A 14,816-nucleotide genomic window follows, 5' to 3' on the forward strand; every position below is an offset into this window, starting at 1 on the left:
CGGTAATGGAAGTTGGAGGTTATTAGGTAATGGAAGACTACACATAATAGCCAATATATTGTGTACATAGGAGTCAGTTGTGGTTATCTCGATGCACTTTCGCCAGTCATGCCCATCAGATGATGTGATGAGAGAGATACCTATCCACAACGCGAGGGATAAATTGGCAGAAATCATGACAAGCAAAGGACGGAATATAATGCTTTATAATCAAAATCCTGTAAAACCAACCCCGTATCCACCGTACACGCGACCGACACGCGAAAAAAGGAAACTGGCTGTTAATTGGTTATTTAAATCCTTTTTGTCATTAATCTTAATTACATTGGATTGTGATTGTAGCATCAGACAAAGAAGTAGCATCTCTTAATAGGGTGTTTTTAGTTATTATAACGCAATACAAGGTTGATGAATTTTTGTTCAATTTATCAAATGAAAAAAAAAAAAACTATCAATCGGTGTAAACCTCGATTTCACGGTAATGTAGTCTGATTACAACATCCTAGGTATGGATGTAACCAAGGATTTCACGGTAATGTAGTCTGATTACAACATCCGATGTATGGATGTAACCAAGGATTTCACGGTAATGTAGTCTGATTACAACATCCTAGGTATGGATGTAACCAAGAATTTCACGGTAATGTAGTCTGATTACAACATCCTAGGTATGGATGTAACCAAGGATTTCACGGTAATGTATTCTGATTACAACATCCTAGGTATGGATGTAACCAAGGATTTCACGGTAATGTAGTCTGATTACAACATCCTAGGTATGGATGTAACCAAGGATTTCACGGTAATGTAGTCTGATTACAACATCCTAGGTATGGATGTAACCAAGGATTTCACGGTAATGTAGTCTGATTACAACATCCTAGGTATGGATGTAACCAAGGATTTCACGGTAATGTAGTCTGATTACAACATCCTAGGTATGGATGTAACCAACCAAGGATTTCACGGTAATGTAGTCTGATTACAACATCCTAGGTATGGATGTAACCAAGGATTTCACGGTAATGTAGTCTGATTACAACATCCTAGGTATGGATGTAACCAAGGATTTCACGGTAATGTAGTCTGATTACAACATCCTAGGTATGGATGTAACCAAGAATTTCACGGTAATGTAGTCTGATTACAACATCCTAGGTATGGATGTAACCAAGGATTTCACGGTAATGTAGTCTGATTACAACATCCTAGGTATGGATGTAACCAAGGATTTCACGGTAATGTAGTCTGATTACAACATCCTAGGTATGGATGTAACCAAGGATTTCACGGTAATGTAGTCTGATTACAACATCCTAGGTATGGATGTAACCAAGGATTTCACGGTAATGTAGTCTGATTACAACATCCTAGGTATGGATGTAACCAAGGATTTCACGGTAATGTAGTCTGATTACAACATCCTAGGTATGGATGTAACCAAGGATTTCACGGTAATGTAGTCTGATTACAACATCCTAGGTATGGATGTAACCAAGGATTTCACGGTAATGTAGTCTGATTACAACATCCTAGGTATGGATGTAACCAAGGATTTCACGGTAATGTAGTCTGATTACAACATCCTAGGTATGGATGTAACCAAGGATTTCACGGTAATGTAGTCTGATTACAACATCCTAGGTATGGATGTAACCAAGGATTTCACGGTAATGTAGTCTGATTACAACATCCTAGGTATGGATGTAACCAAGGATTTCACGGTAATGTAGTCTGATTACAACATCCTAGGTATGGATGTAACCAAGGATTTCACGGTAATGTAGTCTGATTACAACATCCTAGGTATGGATGTAACCAAGGATTTCACGGTAACGTAGTCTGATTACAACATCCTAGGTATGGATGTAACCAAGGATTTCACGGTAATGTAGTCTGATTACAACATCCTATGTATGGATGTAACCAAGGATTTCACGGTAATGTAGTCTGATTACAACATCCTATGTATGGATGTAACCAAGGATTTCACGGTAATGTAGTCTGATTACAACATCCTAGGTATGGATGTAACCAAGGATTTCACGGTAATGTAGTCTGATTACAACATCCTAGGTATGGATGTAACCAAGGATTTCACGGTAATGTAGTCTGATTACAACATCCTATGTATGGATGTAACCAAGGATTTCACGGTAATGTAGTCTGATTACAACATCCTAGGTATGGATGTAACCAAGGATTTCACGGTAACGTAGTCTGATTACAACATCCTAGGTATGGATGTAACCAAGGATTTCACGGTAATGTAGTCTGATTACAACATCCTAGGTATGGATGTAACCAAGGATTTCACGGTAACGTAGTCTGATTACAACATCCTAGGTATGGATGTAACCAAGGATTTCACGGTAACGTAGTCTGATTACAACATCCTAGGTATGGATGTAACCAAGGATTTCACGGTAATGTAGTCTGATTACAACATCCTAGGTATGGATGTAACCAAGGATTTCACGGTAACGTTAGTCTGATTACAACATCCTAGGTATGGATGTAACCAAGGATTTCACGGTAACGTAGTCTGATTACAACATCCTAGGTATGGATGTAACCAAGGATTTCACGGTAATGTAGTCTGATTACAACATCCTAGGTATGGATGTAACCAAGGATTTCACGGTAATGTAGTCTGATTACAACATCCTAGGTATGGATGTAACCAAGGATTTCACGGTAACGTAGTCTGATTACAACATCCTAGGTATGGATGTAACCAAGGATTTCACGGTAATGTAGTCTGATTACAACATCCTATGTATGGATGTAACCAAGGATTTCACGGTAATGTAGTCTGATTACAACATCCTAGGTATGGATGTAACCAAGGATTTCACGGTAACGTTGTCTGATTACAACATCCTAGGTATGGATGTAACCAAGGATTTCACGGTAATGTAGTCTGATTACAACATCCTAGGTATGGATGTAACCAAGGATTTCACGGTAATGTAGTCTGATTACAACATCCTAGGTATGGATGTAACCAAGGATTTCACGGTAACGTAGTCTGATTACAACATCCTAGGTATGGATGTAACCAAGGATTTCACGGTAACGTAGTCTGATTACAACATCCTAGGTATGGATGTAACCAAGGATTTCACGGTAACGTTGTCTGATTACAACATCCTATGTATGGATGTAACCAAGGATTTCACGGTAACGTAGTCTGATTACAACATCCTAGGTATGGATGTAACCAAGGATTTCACGGTAATGTAGTCTGATTACAACATCCTAGGTATGGATGTAACCAAGGATTTCACGGTAACGTAGTCTGATTACAACATCCTAGGTATGGATGTAACCAAGGATTTCACGGTAACGTAGTCTGATTACAACATCCTAGGTATGGATGTAACCAAGGATTTCACGGTAACGTAGTCTGATTACAACATCCTATGTATGGATGTAACCAAGGATTTCACGGTAACGTAGTCTGATTACAACATCCTAGGTATGGATGTAACCAAGGATTTCACGGTAATGTAGTCTGATTACAACATCCTAGGTATGGATGTAACCAAGGATTTCACGGTAACGTAGTCTGATTACAACATCCTAGGTATGGATGTAACCAAGGATTTCACGGTAACGTAGTCTGATTACAACATCCTAGGTATGGATGTAACCAAGGATTTCACGGTAATGTAGTCTGATTACAACATCCTAGGTATGGATGTAACCAAGGATTTCACGGTAATGTAGTCTGATTACAACATCCTAGGTATGGATGTAACCAAGGATTTCACGGTAATGTAGTCTGATTACAACATCCTAGGTATGGATGTAACCAAGGATTTCACGGTAATGTAGTCTGATTACAACATCCTATGTATGGATGTAACCAAGGATTTCACGGTAATGTAGTCTGATTACAACATCCTAGGTATGGATGTAACCAAGGATTTCACGGTAATGTAGTCTGATTACAACATCCTAGGTATGGATGTAACCAAGGATTTCACGGTAACGTTGTCTGATTACAACATCCTAGGTATGGATGTAACCAAGGATTTCACGGTAATGTAGTCTGATTACAACATCCTAGGTATGGATGTAACCAAGGATTTCACGGTAATGTAGTCTGATTACAACATCCTAGGTATGGATGTAACCAAGGATTTCACGGTAATGTAGTCTGATTACACCATCCTAGGTATGGATGTAACCAAGGATTTCACGGTAATGTAGTCTGATTACAACATCCTAGGTATGGATGTAACCAAGGATTTCACGGTAATGTAGTCTGATTACAACATCCTAGGTATGGATGTAACCAAGGATTTCACGGTAATGTAGTCTGATTACAACATCCTAGGTATGGATGTAACCAAGGATTTCACGGTAACGTAGTCTGATTACAACATCCTAGGTATGGATGTAACCAAGGATTTCACGGTAATGTAGTCTGATTACAACATCCTAGGTATGGATGTAACCAAGGATTTCACGGTAATGTAGTCTGATTACAACATCCTAGGTATGGATGTAACCAAGGATTTCACGGTAATGTAGTCTGATTACAACATCCTAGGTATGGATGTAACCAAGGATTTCACGGTAACGTAGTCTGATTACAACATCCTAGGTATGGATGTAACCAAGGATTTCACGGTAATGTAGTCTGATTACAACATCCTATGTATGGATGTAACCAAGGATTTCACGGTAACGTAGTCTGATTACAACATCCTAGGTATGGATGTAACCAAGGATTTCACGGTAATGTAGTCTGATTACAACATCCTATGTATGGATGTAACCAAGGATTTCACGGTAATGTAGTCTGATTACAACATCCTAGGTATGGATGTAACCAAGGATTTCACGGTAATGTAGTCTGATTACAACATCCTATGTATGGATGTAACCAAGGATTTCACGGTAATGTAGTCTGATTACAACATCCTAGGTATGGATGTAACCAAGGATTTCACGGTAACTGTAGTCTGATTACAACATCCTAGGTATGGATGTAACCAAGGATTTCACGGTAACGTAGTCTGATTACAACATCCTATGTATGGATGTAACCAAGGATTTCACGGTAATGTAGTCTGATTACAACATCCTAGGTATGGATGTAACCAAGGATTTCACGGTAATGTAGTCTGATTACAACATCCTAGGTATGGATGTAACCAAGGATTTCACGGTAATGTAGTCTGATTACAACATCCTAGGTATGGATGTAACCAAGGATTTCACGGTAATGTAGTCTGATTACAACATCCTATGTATGGATGTAACCAAGGATTTCACGGTAACGTAGTCTGATTACAACATCCTAGGTATGGATGTAACCAAGGATTTCACGGTAATGTAGTCTGATTACAACATCCTAGGTATGGATGTAACCAAGGATTTCACGGTAATGTAGTCTGATTACAACATCCTAGGTATGGATGTAACCAAGGATTTCACGGTAATGTAGTCTGATTACAACATCCTAGGTATGGATGTAACCAAGGATTTCACGGTAATGTAGTCTGATTACAACATCCTATGTATTGATGTAACCAAGGATTTCACGGTAATGTAGTCTGATTACAACCATCATAGGTATGGATGTAACCAAGGATTTCACGGTAACGTAGTCTGATTACAACATCCTAGGTATGGATGTAACCAAGGATTTCACGGTAACGTAGTCTGATTACAACATCCTATGTATGGATGTAACCAAGGATTTCACGGTAATGTAGTCTGATTACAACATCCTAGGTATGGATGTAACCAAGGATTTCACGGTAATGTAGTCTGATTACAACATCCTAGGTATGGATGTAACCAAGGATTTCACGGTAATGTAGTCTGATTACAACATCCTATGTATGGATGTAACCAAGGATTTCACGGTAATGTAGTCTGATTACAACATCCTATGTATGGATGTAACCAAGGATTTCACGGTAACGTAGTCTGATTACAACATCCTAGGTATGGATGTAACCAAGGATTTCACGGTAATGTAGTCTGATTACAACATCCTAGGTATGGATGTAACCAAGGATTTCACGGTAACGTTGTCTGATTACACCATCCTATGTATGGATGTAACCAAGGATTTCACGGTAACGTAGTCTGATTACAACATCCTAGGTATGGATGTAACCAAGGATTTCACGGTAATGTAGTCTGATTACAACATCCTAGGTATGGATGTAACCAAGGATTTCACGGTAACGTAGTCTGATTACAACATCCTAGGTATGGATGTAACCAAGGATTTCACGGTAATGTAGTCTGATTACAACATCCTAGGTATGGATGTAACCAAGGATTTCACGGTAACGTTGTCTGATTACACCATCCTATGTATGGATGTAACCAAGGATTTCACGGTAACGTTGTCTGATTACACCATCCTATGTATGGATGTAACCAAGGATTTCACGGTAACGTAGTCTGATTACAACATCCTAGGTATGGATGTAACCAAGGATTTCACGGTAATGTAGTCTGATTACAACATCCTAGGTATGGATGTAACCAAGGATTTCACGGTAACGTAGTCTGATTACAACATCCTAGGTATGGATGTAACCAAGGATTTCACGGTAATGTAGTCTGATTACAACATCCTAGGTATGGATGTAACCAAGGATTTCACGGTAACGTTGTCTGATTACACCATCCTATGTATGGATGTAACCAAGGATTTCACGGTAACGTAGTCTGATTACAACATCCTAGGTATGGATGTAACCAAGGATTTCACGGTAACGTAGTCTGATTACAACATCCTAGGTATGGATGTAACCAAGGATTTCACGGTAACGTAGTCTGATTACAACATCCTATGTATGGATGTAACCAAGGATTTCACGGTAATGTAGTCTGATTACACCATCCTAGGTATGGATGTAACCAAGGATTTCACGGTAATGTAGTCTGATTACAACATCCTAGGTATGGATGTAACCAAGGATTTCATGGTAATGTAGTCTGATTACACCATCCTAGGTATGGATGTAACCAAGGATTTCACGGTAACGTAGTCTGATTACAACATCCTATGTATGGATGTAACCAAGGATTTCACTGTAACGTATTCTGATTACAACATCCTATGTATGGATGTAACCAAGGAGTTCACGGTAATGTAGTCTGATTACACCATCCTATGAATGGTTGTTACCAAGGATTTCACGGTAATGTAGTCTGATTACAACATCCTAGGTATGGATGTAACCAAGGATTTCACGGTAACGTAGTCTGATTACAACATCCTAGGTATGGATGTAACCAAGGATTTCACGGTAATGTAGTCTGATTACAACATCCTAGGTATGGATGTAACCAAGGATTTCACGGTAACGTAGTCTGATTACAACATCCTAGGTATGGATGTAACCAAGGATTTCACGGTAACGTTGTCTGATTACAACATCCTAGGTATGGATGTAACCAAGGATTTCACGGTAATGTAGTCTGATTACAACATCCTAGGTATGGATGTAACCAAGGATTTCACGGTAACGTAGTCTGATTACAACATCCTAGGTATGGATGTAACCAAGGATTTCACGGTAACGTAGTCTGATTACAACATCCTAGGTATGGATGTAACCAAGGATTTCACGGTAATGTAGTCTGATTACATCATCCTAGGTATGGATGTAACCAAGGATTTCACGGTAATGTAGTCTGATTACAACATCCTATGTATGGATGTAACCAAGGATTTCAAGGTAACGTAGTCTGATTACAACATCCTAGGTATGGATGTAACCAAGGATTTCACGGTAATGTAGTCTGATTACATCATCCTAGGTATGGATGTAACCAAGGATTTCACGGTAATGTAGTCTGATTACACCGTCCTAGGTATGGATGTAACCAAGGATTTCACGGTAATGTAGTCTGATTACAACATCCTAGGTATGGATGTAACCAAGGATTTCACGGTAATGTAGTCTGATTACAACATCCTATGTATGGATGTAACCAAGGATTTCACGGTAATGTAAGTCTGATTACAACATCCTAGGTATGGATGTAACCAAGGATTTCACGGTAACGTTGTCTGATTACAACATCCTAGGTATGGATGTAACCAAGGATTTCACGGTAACGTAGTCTGATTACAACATCCTATGTATGGATGTAACCAAGGATTTCACGGTAATGTAGTCTGATTACAACATCCTAGGTATGGATGTAACCAAGGATTTCACGGTAATGTAGTCTGATTACAACATCCTATGTATGGATGTAACCAAGGATTTCACGGTAATGTAGTCTGATTACACCATCATAGGTATGGATGTAACCAAGGATTTCACGGTAACGTAGTCTGATTACAACATCCTAGGTATGGATGTAACCAAGGATTTCACGGTAACGTTGTCTGATTACAACATCCTATGTATGGATGTAACCAAGGAGTTCACGGTAATGTAGTCTGATTACAACATCCTAGGTATGGATGTAACCAAGGATTTCACGGTAATGTAGTCTGATTACAACATCCTAGGTATGGATGTAACCAAGGATTTCACGGTAATGTAGTCTGATTACAACATCCTAGGTATGGATGTAACCAAGGATTTCACGGTAATGTAGTCTGATTACAACATCCTATGTATGGATGTAACCAAGGATTTCACGGTAACGTAGTCTGATTACAACATCCTATGTATGGATGTAACCAAGGATTTCACGGTAATGTAGTCTGATTACAACATCCTAGGTATGGATGTAACCAAGGATTTCACGGTAATGTAGTCTGATTACAACATCCTAGGTATGGATGTAACCAAGGATTTCACGGTAACGTTGTCTGATTACACCATCCTATGTATGGATGTAACCAAGGATTTCACGGTAACGTAGTCTGATTACAACATCCTAGGTATGGATGTAACCAAGGATTTCATGGTAATGTAGTCTGATTACAACATCCTATGTATTGATGTAACCAAGGATTTCACGGTAACGTTGTCTGATTACACCATCCTATGTATGGATGTAACCAAGGATTTCACGGTAACGTAGTCTGATTACAACATCCTAGGTATGGATGTAACCAAGGATTTCACGGTAATGTAGTCTGATTACAACATCCTAGGTATGGATGTAACCAAGGATTTCACGGTAACGTAGTCTGATTACACCATCCTAGGTATGGATGTAACCAAGGATTTCACGGTAACGTAGTCTGATTACAACATCCTAGGTATGGATGTAACCAAGGATTTCACGGTAATGTAGTCTGATTACAACATCCTATGTATGGATGTAACCAAGGATTTCACGGTAACGTAGTCTGATTACAACATCCTAGGTATGGATGTAACCAAGGATTTCACGGTAATGTAGTCTGATTACAACATCCTAGGTATGGATGTAACCAAGGATTTCACGGTAACGTAGTCTGATTACAACATCCTAGGTATGGATGTAACCAAGGATTTCACGGTAATGTAGTCTGATTACACCATCCTAGGTATGGATGTAACCAAGGATTTCACGGTAATGTAGTCTGATTACAACATCCTAGGTATGGATGTAACCAAGGATTTCACGGTAACGTAGTCTGATTACAACATCCTAGGTATGGATGTAACCAAGGATTTCACGGTAACGTAGTCTGATTACAACATCCTATGTATGGATGTAACCAAGGATTTCACGGTAATGTAGTCTGATTACATCCATCCTAGGTATGGATGTAACCAAGGATTTCACGGTAATGTAGTTTGATTACAACATCCTAGGTATGGATGTAACCAAGGATTTCACGGTAATGTAGTCTGATTACAACATCCTAGGTATGGATGTAACCAAGGATTTCACGGTAACGTAGTCTGATTACAACATCCTAGGTATGGATGTAACCAAGGATTTCACGGTAACGTAGTCTGATTACAACATCCTATGTATGGATGTAACCAAGGATTTCACGGTAATGTAGTCTGATTACACCATCCTAGGTATGGATGTAACCAAGGATTTCACGGTAACGTTGTCTGATTACACCATCCTATGTATGGATGTAACCAAGGATTTCACGGTAACGTAGTCTGATTACAACATCCTAGGTATGGATGTAACCAAGGATTTCACGGTAATGTAGTCTGATTACAACATCCTAGGTATGGATGTAACCAAGGATTTCACGGTAACGTAGTCTGATTACAACATCCTATGTATGGATGTAACCAAGGATTTCACGGTAATGTAGTCTGATTACAACATCCTAGGTATGGATGTAACCAAGGATTTCACGGTAACGTTGTCTGATTACACCATCCTATGTATGGATGTAACCAAGGATTTCACGGTAACGTAGTCTGATTACAACATCCTAGGTATGGATGTAACCAAGGATTTCACGGTAATGTAGTCTGATTACAACATCCTAGGTATGGATGTAACCAAGGATTTCACGGTAACGTAGTCTGATTACAACATCCTAGGTATGGATGTAACCAAGGATTTCACGGTAATGTAGTCTGATTACAACATCCTAGGTATGGATGTAACCAAGGATTTCACGGTAACGTTGTCTGATTACACCATCCTATGTATGGATGTAACCAAGGATTTCACGGTAACGTAGTCTGATTACAACATCCTAGGTATGGATGTAACCAAGGATTTCACTGTAACGTAGTCTGATTACAACATCCTAGGTATGGATGTAACCAAGGATTTCACGGTAACGTAGTCTGATTACAACATCCTATGTATGGATGTAACCAAGGATTTCACGGTAATGTAGTCTGATTACAACCATCCTAGGTATGGATGTAACCAAGGATTTCACGGTAATGTAGTCTGATTACAACATCCTAGGTATGGATGTAACCAAGGATTTCACGGTAATGTAGTCTGATTACACCATCCTAGGTATGGATGTAACCAAGGATTTCACGGTAACGTAGTCTGATTACAACATCCTATGTATGGATGTAACCAAGGATTTCACTGTAACGTATTCTGATTACAACATCCTAGGTATGGATGTAACCAAGGATTTCACGGTAACGTAGTCTGATTACAACATCCTAGGTATGGATGTAACCAAGGATTTCACGGTAATGTAGTCTGATTACAACATCCTAGGTATGGATGTAACCAAGGATTTCACGGTAACGTTGTCTGATTACACCATCCTATGTATGGATGTAACCAAGGATTTCACGGTAACGTAGTCTGATTACAACATCCTAGGTATGGATGTAACCAAGGATTTCACGGTAACGTAGTCTGATTACAACATCCTAGGTATGGATGTAACCAAGGATTTCACGGTAACGTAGTCTGATTATAACATCCTATGTATGGATGTAACCAAGGATTTCACGGTAATGTAGTCTGATTACACCATCCTAGGTATGGATGTAACCAAGGATTTCACGGTAATGTAGTCTGATTACAACATCCTAGGTATGGATGTAACCAAGGATTTCACGGTAATGTAGTCTGATTACACCATCCTAGGTATGGATGTAACCAAGGATTTCACGGTAACGTAGTCTGATTACAACATCCTATGTATGGATGTAACCAAGGATTTCACTGTAACGTATTCTGATTACAACATCCTATGTATGGATGTAACCAAGGAGTTCACGGTAATGTAGTCTGATTACACCATCCTATGTATGGTTGTTACCAAGGATTTCACGGTAATGTAGTCTGATTACAACATCCTAGGTATGGATGTAACCAAGGATTTCACGGTAACGTAGTCTGATTACAAGATCCTAGGTATGGATGTAACCAAGGATTTCACGGTAATGTAGTCTGATTACAACATCCTAGGTATGGATGTAACCAAGGATTTCACGGTAACGTAGTCTGATTACAACATCCTAGGTATGGATGTAACCAAGGATTTCACGGTAACGTTGTCTGATTACAACATCCTAGGTATGGATGTAACCAAGGATTTCACGGTAATGTAGTCTGATTACAACATCCTAGGTATGGATGTAACCAAGGATTTCACGGTAACGTAGTCTGATTACAACATCCTAGGTATGGATGTAACCAAGGATTTCACGGTAATGTAGTCTGATTACAACATCCTATGTATGGATGTAACCAAGGATTTCACGGTAATGTAGTCTGATTACACCGTCCTAGGTATGGATGTAACCAAGGATTTCACGGTAATGTAGTCTGATTACAACATCCTAGGTATGGATGTAACCAAGGATTTCACGGTAATGTAGTCTGATTACAACATCCTAGGTATGGATGTAACCAAGGATTTCACGGTAATGTAGTCTGATTACAACATCCTAGGTATGGATGTAACCAAGGATTTCACGGTAACGTTGTCTGATTACAACATCCTAGGTATGGATGTAACCAAGGATTTCACGGTAACGTAGTCTGATTACAACATCCTATGTATGGATGTAACCAAGGATTTCACGGTAATGTAGTCTGATTACAACATCCTAGGTATGGATGTAACCAAGGATTTCACGGTAATGTAGTCTGATTACAACATCCTATGTATGGATGTAACCAAGGATTTCACGGTAATGTAGTCTGATTACACCATCATAGGTATGGATGTAACCAAGGATTTCACGGTAACGTAGTCTGATTACAACATCCTAGGTATGGATGTAACCAAGGATTTCACGGTAACGTTAGTCTGATTACAACATCCTAGGTATGGATGTAACCAAGGATTTCACGGTAATGTAGTCTGATTACAACATCCTAGGTATGGATGTAACCAAGGATTTCACGGTAATGTAGTCTGATTACAACATCCTAGGTATGGATGTAACCAAGGATTTCACGGTAATGTAGTCTGATTACAACATCCTATGTATGGATGTAACCAAGGATTTCACGGTAATGTAGTCTGATTACAACATCCTAGGTATGGATGTAACCAAGGATTTCACGGTAACGTAGTCTGATTACAACATCCTAGGTATGGATGTAACCAAGGATTTCACGGTAATGTAGTCTGATTACAACATCCTAGGTATGGATGTAACCAAGGATTTCACGGTAATGTAGTCTGATTACAACATCCTAGGTATGGATGTAACCAAGGATTTCACGGTAACGTTAGTCTGATTACAACATCCTATGTATGGATGTAACCAAGGATTTCACGGTAACGTAGTCTGATTACAACATCCTAGGTATGGATGTAACCAAGGATTTCACGGTAACGTAGTCTGATTACAACATCCTAGGTATGGATGTAACCAAGGATTTCACGGTAACGTAGTCTGATTACAACATCCTATGTATGGATGTAACCAAGGATTTCACGGTAATGTAGTCTGATTACACCATCCTAGGTATGGATGTAACCAAGGATTTCACGGTAATGTAGTCTGATTACAACATCCTAGGTATGGATGTAACCAAGGATTTCACGGTAACGTAGTCTGATTACAACATCCTAGGTATGGATGTAACCAAGGATTTCACGGTAACGTAGTCTGATTACAACATCCTATGTATGGATGTAACCAAGGATTTCACGGTAATGTAGTCTGATTACACCATCCTAGGTATGGATGTAACCAAGGATTTCACGGTAACGTAGTCTGATTACACCATCCTATGTATGGATGTAACCAAGGATTTCACGGTAACGTAGTCTGATTACAACATCCTAGGTATGGATGTAACCAAGGATTTCACGGTAATGTAGTCTGATTACAACATCCTAGGTATGGATGTAACCAAGGATTTCACGGTAACGTAGTCTGATTACAACATCCTAGGTATGGATGTAACCAAGGATTTCACGGTAATGTAGTCTGATTACAACATCCTAGGTATGGATGTAACCAAGGATTTCACGGTAACGTTAGTCTGATTACACCATCCTATGTATGGATGTAACCAAGGATTTCACGGTAACGTAGTCTGATTACAACATCCTAGGTATGGATGTAACCAAGGATTTCACGGTAATGTAGTCTGATTACAACATCCTAGGTATGGATGTAACCAAGGATTTCACGGTAACGTTGTCTGATTACAACATCCTAGGTATGGATGTAACCAAGGATTTCACGGTAATGTAGTCTGATTACAACATCCTAGGTATGGATGTAACCAAGGATTTCACGGTAACGTAGTCTGATTACAACATCCTATGTATGGATGTAACCAAGGATTTCACGGTAACGTAGTCTGATTACAACATCCTAGGTATGGATGTAACCAAGGATTTCACGGTAACGTAGTCTGATTACAACATCCTAGGTATGGATGTAACCAAGGATTTCACGGTAACGTAGTCTGATTACAACATCCTATGTATGGATGTAACCAAGGATTTCACGGTAATGTAGTCTGATTACACCATCCTAGGTATGGATGTAACCAAGGATTTCACGGTAATGTAGTCTGATTACAACATCCTAGGTATGGATGTAACCAAGGATTTCACGGTAATGTAGTCTGATTACAACCATCCTAGGTATGGATGTAACCAAGGATTTCACGGTAACGTAGTCTGATTACAACATCCTATGTATGGATGTAACCAAGGATTTCACTGTAACGTATTCTGATTACAACATCCTAGGTATGGATGTAACCAAGGATTTCACGGTAACGTAGTCTGATTACAACATCCTAGGTATGGATGTAACCAAGGATTTCACGGTAATGTAGTCTGATTACAACATCCTAGGTATGGATGTAACCAAGGATTTCACGGTAACTGTTGTCTGATTACACCATCCTATGTATGGATGTAACCAAGGATTTCACGGTAACGTAGTCTGATTACAACATCCTAGGTATGGATGTAACCAAGGATTTCACGGTAACGTAGTCTG

The sequence above is a fragment of the Pecten maximus genome, chromosome 10 (assembly GCF_902652985.1).
Source record: "Pecten maximus chromosome 10, xPecMax1.1, whole genome shotgun sequence".
Lineage (NCBI taxonomy): Eukaryota > Metazoa > Mollusca > Bivalvia > Pectinida > Pectinidae > Pecten > Pecten maximus.